The following is a 19,040-nucleotide window of genomic DNA, read 5'->3' on the forward strand; positions in this document are numbered from 1 at the left end:
ACATAAAGTTGGAAACATCTTCTTCCTTCACGTGGGTTTTTGCAGTATCGCTTAATAACCCTTCAGGCTCTCCAGACTGGCTTTCCTATGACCAGAGTTCATGTCAGTTAAAGGCAAAACTCACCTCTTGTTAACTAATCCTGCTCTTCTTTACCTGAAGGAGAGTGAGTGCAGGCACGTAATACCTTTAAACACGTTTAGGGTGGTGCCCACCTTTATTCACTAGCTAAAAAGAAAGTTATCTGCTGGGCAGTGTGACAAAATTGCATTGTGATTTCTGGTTCTCCAAAGAGGAAGAGGGAACACAATTCCTCCCCAAGAACTCTTTGGCTTGGCAGTTGAGATTATTTGAGTTGTGATAAAGGCTAATATTTATCCAACCAGCTTTCCAAATCTGACCTGCTATTTGGAATCTGCTCAATGGTGACCAAGTATTGGTTATCTCAGAGCCCTGTTTGTTATCACAGCCAAGAACCCAGGCTGGTATCAAAAACCAGTAAATCATCCGTCCAGGACTGGCTTGTTGAGTCATGCAGCAAAGCCTGAAGGGAGGTTTCCAGTTTAATTCATTCTAGTTTGTAGAAAGATAACACACAAAATAATGAAACCTAGGACTTGACTGTGGGTTTAAAAACCGGTTAATAATCCCAGAATATTACGGATGAAAAATAAGACACCCAGAGAGGATTGATGACTGCTCTGGGTCACGTGGCTGGTTAGTTGCAAAGTCACAGCTGCAGTGGTCTCAGCTGGTGTTACCATTTATTGAGTAACAACTATGTGCCAGGCACTTTGCACTAGAAGTAATAGAAGAGCCACCTTCCAGTGGCTGAGTTTATAAAGGAAACACATTGCTTACCTAATTACACACAGTCCCAGCAGGGTTGGCTTCAAGGTTTAATTCGGTCGCTCAAGTGACTAATTAGATAGACTCCTCTCTCTTCTCTCTCAGCCCTACTTCCTTAGCATTGGCTCTCTTCCAGGAAGACTTTTTCCTTGTGCTTGCAAGAGCACTGACAGCAACTTTTGGGGCTACAGACTCCAGGGTTCAAATTCAGCAGATGTTAGAAAGTCTGCTTTGCATATAACTCCATAATAAGTCTCCACTGGTCCCCACTGGCCTGCTTTGGGTTTTGTGTCCATTGCTGAACCAGTCACTGTGACCAGGGGGATGGCCTGTGTTGATCTGTTTAAGTCAGGACACACTCCTGGCCATGGATTCAGAACTGAATCCATCTACACCCACACAGCTTACTGTCCATGCTAACCTGACTCTGCCATTTGGCCGTCTTCACTAACGTAGCTACAGTTCCACTGTCTTCATCAATGCAGTTTTACTCTTACAGGGAATGTTTCCCCAGAAAGATAAAAGTTGTGGTTTACATCATTGTTCATTTCAGGAAATCCCTGCCTAGTCTTTATAAACAACAAGCAAACAAACACAATTCAAATGAACATCAAATTGAATTTTCAACAAGTAGCATCAAACGGCCGTCAAGTCTCCATGACTCTTTGAAACTGCCTCAAAACCCTTGATTGTCTACCACTCCTAAACTCTTCTATCATGCTCCTTACCCAACCCTAACTAACCTCCCGGCACTGAAAGCCTGTCTGAAACCAGGATCCTACAAACATCCCCACCGTGTCCCCGTGACGTTACTAAGACACTCTCACGGCAGTGCTCTCCCTTACCTTGATAGGAATACACTCAGCTTGGTCTTACCCGTTGTTTATTTTGGTGTTATTTTCAGGGAGTCAGCATTCAGGATTAATTCCACTCAAAACACCTGTCTAGGGAAGTCAGTAGGGTTAGAAAGAGGGGAGGAGGGATGGATGGCCAGGACGAGCAGCAAATGTCCACACGTGCTCCGTGAGTGGGGCTCCAGCCTTTACCTCTTACACAGATTAAATGACTGAGGAAATGGAGCAGGGAGAGCAGGCACTGGGCATCGCTCATTTGACATTTACTCTGGGGAAGGGAATGAATGAGAAGCCAGATGAGCCGCAGGGTACCGACAACAGTATTGACTCAGCGGGGAAGACATGAATGCGTGATCTTCCCCCCAAGATTCCTCTACCGTCCCTCAAGAGGCTTTCCACTTTAAGACAATGCTTTGAAGATTGGGGAGAGTCTGAGTTTATTTCGACGCAGCAGGAGGAACACGGAGCTTGAAGTCAGAGACCCTGGGTTCCAGCTCCAGTCTCCTTCACCTACCAGTTGAGTGGTCCTGAGCAGTCACAGGACACTCTCTCTCCGAACCTTAGTGTCCTCACTTGTAGAATGAGAATGGTAAAACTCATCCTATTTTATTTTGGAGATGTAAAGTGGATAATAAATATGAAAGGAAAATTCAAAACGCAGAGATAACATATAGATGTTCTTATTACTAATTTTGTTAGCCATCCACAAATCCTCACTCTGTAGCTACTGTAACCAATTTGGCTACACTCTGGCAGGATTTAGGACAGAGAAAAGCTAATTACCCCAAAGCAGGCCCACAACCTTGACAATGCACAATTTCCCCATTTGTAGGGGGACCTCATTTCTCCTGCTTTAATTCCTACATGGTCAGTGGAAAGAAAGAGTCAGGGAAATAGGTATCAGATTTGATATGACATTTACTGGATATCTAGTTTTGGATAAGTTACCTAGCCTTTTGTAGCCTTAACTTACTTATATGTAGAATATATAAAATGCAGCCAATTCACATGGCCGTTGTAGGGACTGCATATAGCAGACTCAATACCGATGGTCAGACATGAATCTGATACTTAAGTCACATTCTGTGTGATGTCTTTGTGACAAAATTACACTTCTGTGTTTGGCCATCTTTGTGTACCAGTGACCCTAAAGAAAGGAAACACATGAGGGCGTGCATCCGTGTCATTGTGAAGCTAACTGATTGTAGCAATAAGAACTTTTGTAATCCTGAGGATGAAACATCCGGCGACTGTTGCAAGGATAATTACTATGCCTTATAATTGCAGGTATTCCTGGACAGGACATTTCTTGGTATTCTGGAATTCTCCCAAAGTCACAACGGTTGGGACACCTTCTGTCTATTTGCATTTCATGGGATAGTTTTACATAGCAAAGTGTTTCACAATGATCCGTGTCTCTCCCTCTCACACAAGAACCCTGGTGAAATGTCCCTTCTTTTCGTGCTTGTAGATGTTTTGTTCCCTCAGCAGGCTGCTCAAGGATGCACATGAACAGTTTTGAACGTTGGAGGCAGTGCGGTTCTGTCTGTATGGCTGCTGGTTTGTGTGGGTTATTTAATTAACATGACAGTTTAGATTTTGTGGTAGAACAAAATGAAAATTGCATTCAGTATAAAAGTTTAAGAATCAAAGGGAAGAAGTTCATTTTATTAGGGGCTTTGCGTTCTTCCTTTTAAGTGGAAGGATAAAGGGCCAGGAACATGGAGTCTTGGGACTCCCTAGTTATCCTGGGCCAGCTCAGCATAGCCTGTGTATGGTGGTGACTGCTGGTCAAGGGTCCAGATGGGACAGCCCAATGGTCAACGTAATGATGAAGAGATGAAAACAGCATGGCATTGAGACACACAGGTGGGGGATGAAGGGAAGAGAGTAAGAGAGAGGGAGGAAAGGAAATCATATCTAAAGAAAATTTTGCTTTTTTTTTTTTTTGCTGTTGTATTTTTCCAAATCCTTGCATTGATTTAAAGCTGTTACTGAATACAGTTCCATGTAGAAATTGGTCCATGTAAGGATACAAATCCATGGAGGGCTGTGATTCTGAATTCTTAAGGGAGATTTCCCCCACCACTTTCTATCAGAATGTGAGATATGCAGGTTTCTTTGCAGTCCTCTTGGAGGCAACGAAAGCCAAGTGGATGAACAGCTCACCATTACAATGAGCATGTAGACCTCTGGGAGCCCAGCTTTACAGATCCCTATTAGACTCCTTAGCATCCTGGGCTTACCTGCTCTCATTCACTCACCACAAGGCAGCAAAATGATGCTCAAGTTCATCGGGCTTGGCAAATGCCTTTGAATTGAAAGCTAGTTCCAGGGCTCTACTACTCTTTTTGAGCTTCCACATTTATTCAATCCCTGAATATTCTTTTATTTCTTAACAACTCATGTATTGGATGCCCTAGCCAGAGCAGTGAGAAAAAAAGCATCTACACTGGAAAGGAAGAAGTAAAATCATCTCTGTTCTAAACAACAGAGGGAAAATGAACTGAAAAAAAAAATGAACAGAAGCTCATGGACTCTGGGGATGAGAACACAAGATCTAACATTCATGTCACTGGAGTCCTGGAAGGAGAAGAGAACTGTCAATACAGAATCCTACACCCTGCTAAAATATCCATCAATCAACATGATGCACTTGACATTTAAAGAACACTCAACCCAACAACAGCAAAATACACACTCAAGGGACCACAGAACATACACAAAATATATCCTAGGCCATAATACAAACCTCAAAAAGCTGAAAAGAACAGAAATCATATGGAATGTGTGCTCTTACCACATGGACTCCAAGTAGAAATCAGTGACCGAAATGTTAGAGGAAAAGCTCCAAATACTTTGAAACTAAGCAACACACTGCTAAATAATTCCTGGGTCAAAGAGGAACTCTCAAAGGAGATTAGAAAAAAAATACATTTTTTTTTTCACTGTGAGCTACCACAAGAAAAAAAAATGTGACAATGAATATATGTATGTTCATGTATAACTGAAAAATTGTGCTCTACACTGGAATTTGACACAACATTGTAAAATGACTACAACTCAATAAAAATGTAAAAAAAAATAAAAAGAAAAAAAGGAAAAAAATACAATGCATGCAAATAGAAATGCAACATATCAAAATTTGTGGGACACAGCTAAAACAGTACTGAAATGGAAATTTATAACACTGACGTATAAATTAGAAAGGAGAAAGAGGCGCAAATGAATAATCTAAGCTTCCACCTCAAGAACTTAGAAAAAGAAAAGCAAAACAAATCTAAAGCAAGCAGAAGGAAATAGATAATAAAGACAATTGCAGAAATCAATGAAACCGGAAACAGGAAAATGATAGAGAAAATCAATGAAACAAAGAGCTAGTTATTTGAGAGTTGTGGTATGTTTATACAACGGAATACTACTCAGCCATAAAAAAGAATAAAATAATGCCATTTGCAGCAACATGAATGGACCTAGAGACCATTATTCTAAGTGAAGTAAGCCAGAAAGAGAAAGAAAAATACCATATGATATCACTAATATGTGGAATCTTAAAAAAAAGCTAGTTCTTTAGAAAGACCAATAAAGTTGACAAAGTTTTAGCAAAATTCAAAAAAAAAAAAAAGGAGAGAAAGGAGAAGATTCAAATAATCAGCAGCAGAACTTGAAAATAAACAAAGAATAATAAAGAAAATGCTACAAACTGTATACATATATCTGACAACGTGGATGAAATGGACCAATTCTTTCAAAAATATGAAGTACCCCGACTCACCCAAAATGAAATAGATACTTTCAGTAGCCTTACAACTATTAAGAAAACTGAATTTGTAATTTAAAAACTAAAAGAAAAAAAATCTCCAGGCCCAAATGGTTTCACTGGAGAATTTAACAAAACATTTAAAGAACTAACACCAATTGTATACATGTTCTAGAAAATGGAAGAGGAGGAAATTCTTCTCAATTCATTTTATAAAGTATACATAGCATTGGAATTCTAACCAACACAATAAGACCAAAAAAAGAGACATACACATAGAATACACGGAGAAATGGATCACTCACATTTTGCTGGTGGGAATGTAAAATGGTACAGACACACTGAGAAACAGTTTGGCAATTTAAAAAAATCTAATATGCCAATACCATATATGTCAGCACTCCTGGGCACTTTTCTCAGAGAAATGGATACTCATGTTCACGCAAAAACCTGTAGACAAATGTTTATGGCAGCTTTATTCATAATAACTTCAGAGTGGAAACAACTCACTTGCCCTTCAACAGATGAGTGATTAAACAAGCTGCGGTACGTCCACACTGTGGATTACGACCCAGCAATCAAAAGCAACAAACTACTTCTACATGCAACAATGATTCCCCAGCGTATCATTCTGCGTGAAAATGCCAACCCCAAAGGTCACAACTGTTTGTTTGATTCCATTTGTCTAACATTCTTGAAATGACAAAATTATGGAAATGGAGAACAGATTAGTGGCTGGCAAGGGTAATGAAGGGAGTGGGGGCAGGAAGTGAGTGTGGCTATCAAAGGGCCCCGTGAGGGATCCTTGGGATGGTGGAAATGTTCTGTGGCTTGACTCCATCCAGTCAATAGCCTATAGTTGGGATACTGCACTATAATTTTTCAAGATGTGACCACTGAGGGAAATTGGGTAAAAGGTACACTGGAGATCTCCCTGTATTATTTCTTACAATTGCCTATGAATATACAAGCGTTTTTTAAAAAGTGTTTCACAGTTTTGATCAATTAGGATGCCCAAGTTCATGTGATGAAAGGACTTGCTGGCTGCCACTTGACAACAAGTCCACAGACTGATCTGACAGTGCCAACAGATGTCGTCTGCGCAGTTTGTTCGGTAATTATACCTCACGGGCTCCATCATAATTACAGTGGGACTCACGCTCTTATTTCTCATGCCGGAAATCACCATATTCTCTTAGTAATTACTCGAGGTCAAACACCTTAGGCCGTGAAGGGTTTACAACTGATGGTTGACAAACTGTCCAGAAGTCAAGAACTCAGCTTAATTTGGAGGCAGGACTGGGCAGTGGTCCACACTCCTTATTCGTCTACCGTGACCATTAGCAAGACAGCTGAAAGAAATTGTAAAGAGTGTTCTAACAATAAGTGTGTAGTTTGTTTTCAAGAATGACAGATCCCAGATAGTGCTTAATTTCTCTATTTACTGCAAAAAAAATTAACTGAAGGAAGACATGATGACAACTCACTGGCATGTGGTCATTGTCCATCTTCACTTGTTTCCCAAAGCGGAATGTTGGCAGGAATACTTAGTCCAGGATTCTCCAGAAGAGAGGCACTGCTTGTGCTGACTACCTGCTAGGTTCAGGGTATGTCATGAGCTTCATTCTACTGGAGCCTCACAACACTATGGTGATGTCCATTTTCCAGAAGGAAAATCTAAGTCTCCAGGAAAGTAAAGTAACTTCCCTAAGGTTGCCAGTGGAGTTAAAGAAAACTGAAATTTGATCTTGAGTCATTCCCACCACAAAATTCTACTGGTCATTTTTTTTTTTTTTTTGCCCTATAGTAGCAGGTGTTGTTCCAACTTCTTCAAGACATTGGTCTCAGGGCTGAGAATAACAGCAGGTCTATGAGCCTTGTCAGCATTAAAGAAAAGGAGGAAGTAGCCCAGTTTGTGGAAAGAGCAGTGGATTTTGAGATCTGTCGTGGAATTCTTGTACTGCCTTCAGCTTTGAGGCTTTTACATAAAGTCTTTCAGTTCCATGAGCCTTGGTTTCTTTGTTTGTGAAATAGTTATTGCAATAATTTAAATTAGATAACGAATGAAAAGTAGAGCGTAGGGCTTGGCCCCTTAGTTCAATATATGATGGATATTGTGGTTGCTGTTAGGAATTCCTTGAGCTTAGGTCAGGGCAGAGCAGACATTCTGACTTTAGCTAATCATTAACCCCTAGCTTGCAACAGGTCCCTCCAGGCCACCTGCCTCTCAGGGATCTGTTCCAGGTACAGGAAATGTAGGAGCCTCCACATTTCCTCTTTGCAGGTTGCAGGCTCAGGTCCTAATTTAGCACTCTTAAGTCCTGCCAACCCATGTGCTCCAAAGGGAACCTCACTGGCTTCAATATTATCTTCTCCAGAAGACTTCCAGAGCTGGGATCCATCAGCTGTTTGCTCCTCTTTCTCTCAGCCAAGCTCACATGGAGATCATTGTGACTGCCTGTGCCCCTGTCCCCTACTAGAATGCCAAGGCCCTGGAAGTGGTAGTTAGCTTCACTACTGAGGCCTCAGGACCGAGCACAGGCCCTAGAAAAGAGAAGCCATGCAATGTATGTTTAAAAAGAAACTGGCAAGTGGACAAGCACATGTATGACCTTATGGAGGTTGTGCCGGCTTTTTGCCTTAGAGTGATCAACGCTCTCTCTGCTCACTGCCCCGGGGTGTGTTTGATGTCAGAGGGGATGTGTGCTGGCCCCAACCAGAGGCACTCTGCGTTGGGAAAACAGGAACCTTTCCAGCACCACCGATGTTATCTTATCACACCTGTTAATTTTCATATTTGGCACTAAGTGTGTATAGAGAACCTTTCACGTGATGGACTCAAAGCACTCTGACTCCTGCGCTCACCTCTGTAACAGTATCATGTGCTATTAGCATCTATTTTTTTTATTTCCTTCCTAGAAGCAGAGTCACAGTCTGGTTCTCAGCTTCAGCTCCTAGGCTGCTGGCAAGAGCAACAGCAATGGCCGGGGAGGTCTTCACCCAGTTACTTCCACACCTTTCTGAGGTCACGGGAGAAGGCAGAGGCCATGCGGGTTGTGGTTGCTGGTGGGCAGTGTGGATCTGGGAGGAGTCCAGTATGGGAGAGGCACCCTCTGCCTCCTCCTCTTTCCTCTCTTCCCCTCTGAGGAGACACTGCGGTTCTGAATCCCAGCTCTGCCGCTCTCTGGTTGTTGATTTTGTGCATCTAAGTCTGATTGTGAGTTTCTGAAGCCTTAAAGTGGGGGTATTAACAGTCATCCCTCTAGGACTGGGGAGAGGGTTTATCTCTCAATTCCACAGTGTCTATTTATTGCCTGCTGTGTGCCAGGCACTCCTGTAAGTGAGGGGAAGACTTCAGTGAACACATTAAATCCAAATGTCTGCCCTCATGGTTCCTATCATCTAGAAGGGGGAGACAGGCGGGGAACAACACAATAAGTACATTTTATAGTATATTAGAAGGTGATAAGTGATGGAGAAAATGATGGCAGCAGGGACGTGAGTACTGGGAAGAACGCGGATACAGTATTCAATAAAGTGGTCAGTGAGGCTCGCTGAGAAGATGACCCTGGAGCAGAGACCTGAAGCTGGTAAGGAGGTGAGCCACCTGGATACCTGCTGCTGAAGGCCATTCCAGGCAGAGGGACCAGCAAGTGCAGAAGCCACAGGACTGGGGTGGGCCTGAGTGTCCACTGAACTGCGGGAAGCTGATAACTGCGTAGGAATGTACAATTATCTAACCAAAAATTCAAAAAATACATATTTTAAAGTTTAATTAAAAAAATCAGATCAATTCAAATATTCAAATTCATGCAATAGAAGGGCCAGAGGCAAGGTTGGAAGTGGGAAGAAGTGAGATGTGAGGCCAAGGAGGTGGGGGCAGACTGTGTAAGGCCTGTAAGTCATTTGAGCATTTTGGTCAGAAGAGAGACGTGACCTGACTTGAGTTTTAAGAAGACCCCTCCGACTGCTGCACTGAAGGGGACTCTAGGCCAGCAAGCAAAGAAGCAAGGAGGCCGCTCAGCCAGTTAGGGGTGGAAAGGATCTGTGTAAAGTACATAGAACGATGTCGCGAATGGAGTCTGGCGGGTGATGGGGTACCAGGCAATGTGTTATTAATCTAGTGTTGACAAGACACCACTACCTGGTGCACACGGCCCAGGGTGATGGATGGCTACACTCAACCACTGTTTCCCCTCGGACATGGAAACCCGATGTGCCCTTTGGGAGAACAGTCTCTTTTGCCAGTGGGGCAACGTAGTAAAATAAACCCATCATTTCTGTAGTCAGACACGTCTATACTGGAATCCTGGCTCCAAAACTTTCTCTGTGGCCATGGGAAAATTTTTTCACATCTTCCTGAGCTGTAGTCTTCTCTCTGGCAAACTGAGTAGTAACAGTCCTTTCCACATAGGGTGATTGTGAGCACTTGTTATTATGACACACATAAAGTGTCTCGCAATTGTGTGCACTCAGAACGCTAGTTCTGTTCAGCAGGCCTCGTGCTCATTCACGCTGGACCAGTTTACACTCTGTATTTCTCTAAGTGATGCTTATTTCTTTTAAGTATTTTCTGATTCAGAGTCCTTCTGAAATAAAAAGTCTTTAATGTTTACTAAACTTTCATGTTTAATAAAATAGTCTCTTTAAAAGGCTGAGTGTTGGAGGCACGTACTAATCGCTCTCGGCCGAATGCCTGTGGGAAGCTTGTTTGTTCACATTATAAGGCTGACCCAGCACCTAACTGAGTGCTGGGCACATATTAGGTGCTCAGTAAATGTTTGTTGAATGAATGTGTCAGGCTATAATCAAGGACCCACTACTCATGTAACTGATGGCATCTTACTCTAATGATAGGCAAAAGGGAGCTAAGGGACAATTATAATAATGATACTTTATACCTCTAGAAGTTTTCAATGTATTAATCAGATTGATTCTTACAGTTAAAAAAATTGGTCTTTTAAAATGTGTTTCTATGTTACACAATTTTAGACCCTCAACACAAGAGCCCTGAATTTGGAGTCCAGAACTCTGGCTGCCATTTTGTCCTCTCTCTGTGGCCTTGTGTGGCCTTAGCCAGGTGGCCTATAGTGTCTGGAAAAATCATAATTCAAATATAAATGACCCTCCATGACAGTGAAGCTGAGAATATCCCAGAAGCCAATGGTCTGTGAAAGTCCTCTATGGACCCAAACGCCTGTGTGCAGGGCATGGGTGTGGGGTGACGGCTGGAGCACGGACCAGTCTTCCCTTTTTCACTGTTGAACACTGAGGTGAAGCTAGGTGGGCAACATGTAACTGTGGGCAAAATATTTACTATAAATCATCTTCCTCATTTGGTGGTTTCATGTTAGGAAAGCAGTACATGCTTGCCATGACAAGACCAATGCCCAAAAGCTCTCTTTGCCCACTCTAATCCCCTGTCCTCTGCCAGGTAGCCAAGGTCAACAGGCCAAGGTGGATCCTTCCATCATTTTCTCTCTTCTCATTTATACACAATCAAATATAAAGATACATACATAGGGCCCTACTTTTTACTGAAATAGAATCATACCATGCTTGTTAGTATATACATAAATATATACACACATACACAGGTAAGAGGTTTATTTCATGGGTAAACAAATGTGGGATCATATTATACATACTTCCCTGTATCTAGATTTTCTCATTCAATATGACCTCTAGAAAAATCCTTTCCTAAGTCACCTGGTATAGTTTGAATTTATTCTTTGCAATGACTATTCATGGCTAAGAAAAACCACAATTTACTCAACCATTTCCCTATTGATGGGTGCAAGGCAAGCTACTTCATTTCTCTATGCCATTTCTTCTTCTACCTAATCAAACTTAAAAGCTTTTGCACAGCAAAAGAAACTATCAACAAAATGAAAAGACAACCTATGGAACAGAAGAAAATATTTACAAATGATGCAACTGACAAGGGGTTCATATCCAAAATATAAAAACAACTCATACAATTCAGTACCAAAAAACCAAACAACCCAATCAGAAAATGGGCAGGAGACCTGAACAGACATTTTTCCAAAGGAGACAAACACTAATGGGCACACGAAAAGATGCTCAATGTCACTAATTATTAGAGAAATGCAAATCAAAACCACAATAAGGTATCACCTCACACCTGGCTATCATCAGAAAGTCTACAAATAATAAATGTTGGACAGGATATGGAGAAAAGGGACCCCTCATACTCTGTTGGTGAGAATGCAAATTGGTGCAGCCATAATGGAAAACAGTATGGAGGTTCCTTAAAAAATTAAAAATAGTTACCATATGACCCAGAAATCCCACTCCTGGGCATATATCTAGAAACTACAAAAACTCTAATTCAAAAAGATATATACACCTCAAAGTTCACAGAAGCATTATTTACAATAACCAAGATATGGAAGCAACCCAAGTGCCCATCAACAGATGATTGCTTTAAGAAGATGTGATACACACACACAATGTAATCTACTCAGCCATAAAAAAGAATGAAATATTGCCATTTGCAGCAATGCAGATGGACCTAGAGAATATTATGCTTAATGAAATAAATCAGAGAGAGAATGACAAATACTATATGATATCACTTACATGGAATCTAAAAAATAATGCAAATGAATGTATATAGAGAACAGAAACAGACTCACAGGCATAGAAAACAAACTTCTGGTTACCAAAAGGAAGAGGGAGTAGGGGAGGGACAAAAAAGAAAAGAAAAGAAACATATTGTTTAATAATAAACACATTGTTAAAGCCAAAAAAAGAGGGGTTACTAATAGAACCTGTTTTATAAGGCTGTTGTAAGGATTAAATAAGAAAATGCATGTAAAACACTGAGCAGAATTCTTGGTACATTCTAAGTGATCAATAAATATGAAAAATAGCTAATATTATTATTTTCCACAAAATGCTTTATTGGAGCAGGTTATCCCTTTCTTTTAGATTCAAATATTCAAAAACTTTGAAATGTTGGCTCTCTTGGAGTTCTCATACCCAATTACAGGTTTCTTTCTTCATGTTTCTCCTACCCTTTTCATGAAACTCCACTGAAGCCTTTCTCTGTGGCTATTTTAATCACTCCTTTTTCCTGTTATCTTGGCTTTTCCCCGAGACATGGCAAATCTTCAGCTCAAAACTTTCTATTTGTCCTTTTCGAGTAAAGTTTCTTGGGGAGGAAGAGGCTTCCTGGGCAAGGCAGAAGCCAGGGATCAGTCCAAAGGGACATGCTCCTCCAGGGGGGATGCTCAATGCAGCATGTGGGGAAGGAGGGCTAAGTCTGGCACCAGCCAGATAAACTGGAAAAATCCAGACACACAGACTCCATGGCAACAGTGAAATAGCATGCTTGGCAGGGAGACTGAGCTAGAAACCCAGTGATGTAGACTGAACTGATGCACAGGGGACGAGGCACCGGACTGATAGGCACTGGTCACAGTAGAATGCGGCTTTCCCCAGGGTTCTCTGAGGCTGGATCCAAGGCTCTCCCTGTTCTGGGCTGCGCTCAGAGACAGAGGGCAGAGGTCACTGCAGCTGGGTGGGTCTGGAGAAAGAGGAAATGGTACCATTGTCTTAACCAAACAATCCACATGGCTGTCTGTCGCCAGGCTGCACCTTCCAGACAGGTAAACAAATAATGACACTCAGTGTGACACCTGCTGTAATAGATGTTAAGTGTAGGGACTGTGCGAGCACAGGGCAGCATTTATATGAGGCCCTCAACATATGTTTGTGCAATGACTATTGAACGAAGCCTCTATGCTTTGGAAACAAGCAGGAGAGAGCCTCTGCTTTTCCCTGGAGGAGTCAGGAAGTCTCCCAGAATAGCTGAGATTAAGTGGGTCTTAGAGAAAGAAGAAGGAACGGGAATTTTATACAGAGGGAGCTGTGCCCTGGAGAAGGAGATGAGAAAGTGTATGTGCATTTGGAAAAAGCCAGAAGTTTGATGTCGTTGGATCACAGTATGAATGAGACTTACATGGAGTTAGAGCAGCAGGTAAGGTCCTGATGTAAAGCCTTAATTGACAGGCTAAGGAATATAAATTTTAGAGCAAAGGAAATAACTGTCACCAAGAGAAGACAGTGAGAAAGTTAATGACATGGTCAAATACGTCAAGCATGTATTTCTGAGAAGCTAAGTATGAGTCAGATAGAGACATCAAATTATCGTTCTGTTCTGCTGTGATACAATGTTTTTTATCTTTATGGCTACTTGAATAACTTTGACTCCTAACACTTAAACATTTCATTTCTTGGTCCTTGCCACCCTCGGATATTACCAAAATAGCAGGGCGGTCACACCTCAGTATAGGAAGGTCTGCCAGTGAGGCCATTGGAAACCAAGTACTAAGTACTAAGTACTTAAGTAACCAAGTACTAAGCATCAGAAAGGGCCAGAGCATAATCAGGAGAGACGTGATATCATTACTGGGGGCCCTGAAAGATCTAGCATTTAGATTAGTTACAAATATCCTAGAGCAAACAAGGTTTTTGAGGGTCAGACTTGATAACAGAGCAAGAGAATATTAAGGATATTAGCTAAGGAATCAGCAAACTAGAGTTAACATCTTGCTTTAAATCACCCAAGAGTGACATGGGACTTAGGCCATTGAGAGGCAATATCCTGGGAAGTTTATTGAATCCTAGAAATTTGTAGAAAAATATGTGAAGAGTTCCCTGATTTTCTCACCAGAGCTGGAATCTGGAATGCCATCACAGGGTGAGAAGATCATGAGGGGACTGGTGCCACAGCTGGAGCTGGTGGCCCAGGAGATGACATTTCGGGTCCTCATTAGAGCTCACTTCCGCACATGAGGTAACGTGGCTACTTGATGGAGGAGCCGCTGGCTCCTTCTGCTACATCAGGCTCATGGAGACTCATTTGTATTTGCTTTTTAAAAGTAGTACACCCTCACTATTTAAAAAGAGCACAACAAAGTGGGAAGTAATACAAGTAGAAAGAAAAAGGACACTTTTTTTTTTACGATCCTACCAGAGGCGAGAGCATTGTTGACATTTTGTAGTAGTTTCTTCTTGCACTTTTCTGTGTGATTTGCCAGTAGTTGAGCTTGTAAAACCCCCCACACAGCAAGGGGACACCTAAAAAGGACAAGCTCAGCGTGGGCATAAAATACAGTAACAGTGTGTCTTTTAAAAATTCTGAAAATATCAGAATCAGGGTAACAGTTGTCTGAACTAATAAAAATCAACAGAATCAATTATATTTATTTTCCTTTTTTTTTTCAATTGGCAGAAGCTAAGATTTCTTTAGCGTTCACCATCTTAATCCCAGAAATAAAACCCTGGGAAGTCGGCATCTTCTTGTCACTTTTCAGGTGAGGCTCAGTGAAATGAAGTGACTTACAGGGGTCAGACAGCTGACTAAGGGCAGGTCTGGGATTCAAACCCAGGTCTGGTGGACTCCAAAGCCTGTGGTCATCCCACCTCACCATTCTGTGATCACTGTTACACGCTACATGACTGCTTTTAACGCCTAGAGTTAAAAAAAAAATTCCTCTTGGGGGACCCTTAAAATTATGAAGTTCTATTAAGTTTTATTTTGAAATTCTATAATATATTCTAATAATGGATGTTTAATTATATTTGTGACTGTCCATCATCTTTTTTAAAAAGCAGATTTTATTTTTTAGAGCAGTTTTAAGTTCACAGCAAAACTGAGCAGAAGGTAGAGAGATTTCCCATGTTATCTCCTGCCCGCACACATTCATAGCTTCTCCCATTTTCAACATCGCTCACCAGAGTGATACATTTGTTACACTTGGTAGACCTGCACTGACACATCATTATCATCCAAAGTCCAGAAATTACATCAGTGTTCAGTCTTGGTGGTGTACTTTCTATGGGTTTGGACAAATGTGTAATGACACATATCCATCATTATGGTATACGGAGTTGTTCCACTGCTCTAAAAACTTCCTGTGCTCTCTGCCTGTTCATCTTTCCCTCCACATCGTCTTTTGACTAGCCTTTCTCTAGGGACAGTCTCCTGATTCCCGATGTAGTGATCAGAAATCACATTTGTAGGGGCCCTTGCAGCTAGGTCACACCATGTTCTTGGCTTCACGAGTTGGATACATTCATACAGGACTTCAAATTGGAAGTGAGGATTCTGCAGAAAGGGCATCTTCCCAGGCACCCCATGTGCGCACGTGGGAGGTGGCAGAGATGCAAAGTTTTCAGAGGAGCCAGTGATGGCTTGGCTGAGTCCCGGAGGCAGAGTTGGCACCAGGGCTGCTGAGAGTGGAGCTTGCATTTAAACTAAGTTCTCGGCATTTCCTGTTTGGCGTTGGCTCTGGTGACAGTAATGATCCTCTTCCCATCAGCCGTTCTGTGGTATATGTGCATGTGTATGTATTTTACAGCTTTATTGAGATATATTCCCATACCATACACTTCACTCATTTAAAATGTGCAATTCCATATATATGCTCACGTATAACTGAAAAATTGTGCGCTACACTGGAATTTGATACAACATTGTAAAATGATTATAATTCAATAAAAAATGTTAAAATAAAATAAAATGTGCAATTCCACGTTCTTTTAGTATGTTTGTAGAGTTGTGTATCCATCATTACAACAAATTTTAGAACATTTCTGTTAACCTCTCCCAAACCTTCATACCTCTTAGTTGTCACCTCCCAACTTCCCATCCCCCACGCCCTAAGCAACCATAAATCAGCTTTCTGTCACTTTACCTATTCTGGACATTTCAGATAAATGAAATCATATAATATGTGGTCTTTTATGACTGGCGTCTTTCACTTGGCATAATGTTTTCAAGTTTCATGGATATTATAGTCAGTATCAATACTCTGTTCCTTTTTGCTGCCAAACAAAAATCCATGGTATCCTGGTTTTGGACACTGTTCCTGGAAGCACACCCACAAATCTATTTCTCTAGTTTTTCTAAGGATTCTTTGATATCCTTTTAAATGTCTTTTTAATAAATCCATTTCCTGCTTAAATTAGCCAGAGTGGACTCTGTTGTTTGCAGCTAAGAACCCTCACTGACACACCGGAATCTATTAAGATTGTGATTTTTGAAAGTTACTTAGACCGAGACAACCATAAATTAGGTGGTCTCCCAGAGCTATTTAGGGCCTGGTGTTCTATGAGTCTATCAAAGTGAGACCACCCAAAATGGCAGCGGCCTCTGAGAGCAGGCTTTCTCAAGATTGGATTTGGTTAGGGACAAGAACTTCCCTTCCCTTTGTGCTGACTCCTTGCTGCCCACCCCCTTCCCTCAGAGATCGCAGTCCCCCTCATCTCCACAGGGGGCACCCAGCTCCGCCACCTTTAGCCAGGGCTCTCTTCCAGGTCCCAGCCTCATCCCTCCAACGCTCCAGTCTCTCTCTGCTTTCTTTAAATCCCACTAGGCCAAGGTGAACCCTTCCCCTTTCCCTCCATCCAGTCTCCTTTCTGACCTTGCTCGCTTCCTTGGTGGTGCCGGCATTCCCTTGCCCATGGACTGAAACCTCACAGTCAGCTTTGCCTCTTCCTTCTTCTCTGGTCACTTGCTGTCTATGTCCCCAAATGACCAAGTCCTGCCTTTTCTTCCTGGGTGACAGATTCCTTATATCATTTCCTTTTTGTTCCCACTTAAACCACTGTTATATCCAGGCTTCCATTAGCGCACTCCAAATGCCTTAAGGAACTTTCAAGTGGGATTCTGCAACTAGCCTCTTCCCTTCTAATGCAGTGAGTGGCCTCCACACTTTAGATCATGTGTCCCATCAGAAAAAAATCTTTCTGTCTCTCTGTATCTGTCTCCCTCTGTCTCTCCATATATAGAGATGTATATATGTATATAGTTCACTTATAAAGTACATGAATATACTGCTTTAAAATAAATTTGCCTTTAGAACATACACACAAAAATAATTTTGAAAAGGATGAGATTTAGAAAGTACCAAGGAGATGTTGTAAAAATGTCCTTCCCATACCACAGTAGATGCTGTTGCCCATCTGCTGCCAAGACCACTGCTCTCATTGGTTCTCTGTGCTGATGCCAGAGCAATCTTCACACTGCAGATCTGTCCAGGTTGGCTCCCTGCTCAAGCTTTCCAAGACTCACAGGTGAAATGAACTTCTAATCATCGACCTAACTCCTTTCCCACCTACTGGGATATGAGCCCCTTCTTCGGCTTTATCTCAAGATGGCTCTACTCAGGCTGGTTGGTTGGCTTCTCTGAGCAAGCACAAGACAGTGCAGTCTCCAAGACTTCCTTCCTGCTCCTGCCCTCCCACCTCAGAGAGCCATCCCCATCCGTCCGTGCCTGAGCTCAGTGTGCTGAGCTTCACTCGTCCATCAGAGCACAGAACCCACAGAGTGCTTTGCCAAGTGTCTGGTGAGTTGTCATAAAAAATCTCATAAGTCTACTTATTGAAGTTTCAACAATCAAATGACTGACATATTACATGTACACGTCTTATTATCATCACCTCCGTTTCCAAAGGGAAAATTGAATTTCACAAAAGATGAGGGACTTGCCCAAATTCACAAACCTGTAAAAGCCTCCCCAGACCTGGCATCCAGAGTTCATGCTTTCCCCACCATCCACTGTTCCTCTAGTAGGATGAGGAACAAAAATGACTATTCAATTTAGTCCAGCCCTGGGGCCTCTCTCCCACTCTGTACTAGTCACCAGCCAGAACCCCTTTCCCCTCCAATCCAAGGTTCCCAAGTGGGGCTAAGACATTAACACTACCCACTTCACAAGGCTGCTGGCAGGATTAATGAGCTAATGTTTGCAAAATACTTTGAGCTTCAAGAAAAGCCAGGCGCCAAAGAACTACAAAGGGTTATTAAGACGGGAGACTTTAAATCCCCTTAACAAGCTCCCTCCTCTCAGAGCTAATCTGGTGTGGATCCTCCTTTTTCTCCTAAAGCCCTGGAGAGTTGCTCACCTCTGTAGCTCGAGGGTGAAGTGATGTCTTTTCTGCTTCCTCCATTTCCAGGACTTTCATCGCTTATAAATCCTTGAGCCACAGGTATTTTCATATGGCATGTGGAACCCACCTCATGTTTAGAATCTTACCATGATAAGGACCCTTCAAGAGTAGGTAGCCCCAGCATCTCTAATGACAAAAGGCTCAAGGAGGAATGGCGCGTGCCCAGGGATCAGTGGCAAGGGAGGCACAGAGGCCGTGAGCCTCAAGTTACAGACGGCCCAGGCACTCAGGAGCGGGACTGGAGAGGCTTATACCATCTGTCCTTCACTCCTCCCCCAAGGTCAATTCCATCAGCGGGAGCAGGGACGGGTCCTCAAAGACATTCAGCCCGTCCCAGCCCAAGTCTAGATCCCCAGGTGGGAAAAAGCAGTGTGGTAGGCGGAAGGATGCCACACAGCCCTGAGCTTCTTCTCCAGCCCCCTGCCTTTGTGACTATGGGATCTTGGTCTGGAATTGGTCCATGGGCTCTAGTTTTCTGGCCCCTATTTTAAAGCATAAGTCTGAGCATGTCACTTCCATGCTCAGTGCCCTTCAACTGTCCTCCCACTGCGCACAGGGAGGGACTAGACCTTTGGCAGTATGAGTATTTTCTGTC

At 42.4% G+C, this 19,040-nt stretch overlaps 1 long non-coding RNA gene across 5 annotated transcripts in view; it reads right to left on the reverse strand.

Annotated features, from left to right (window-relative positions):
* Positions 1-12,374: 12,374 nt before the first annotated feature.
* The window catches only part of LOC140696123 (uncharacterized), a 673,002-nt gene continuing 666,336 nt past the window's right edge, over positions 12,375-19,040 (reverse strand). For all 5 annotated transcript variants that reach the window (XR_012072172.1, XR_012072170.1, XR_012072174.1 and 2 more), the window contains one exon: positions 12,375-13,013. This is a non-coding gene — a long non-coding RNA (uncharacterized lncRNA). The remainder of the gene's footprint in view (positions 13,014-19,040) is intronic.

Source organism: Vicugna pacos, chromosome 4 (assembly GCF_048564905.1).
Source record: "Vicugna pacos chromosome 4, VicPac4, whole genome shotgun sequence".
Taxonomy (NCBI): domain Eukaryota; kingdom Metazoa; phylum Chordata; class Mammalia; order Artiodactyla; family Camelidae; genus Vicugna; species Vicugna pacos.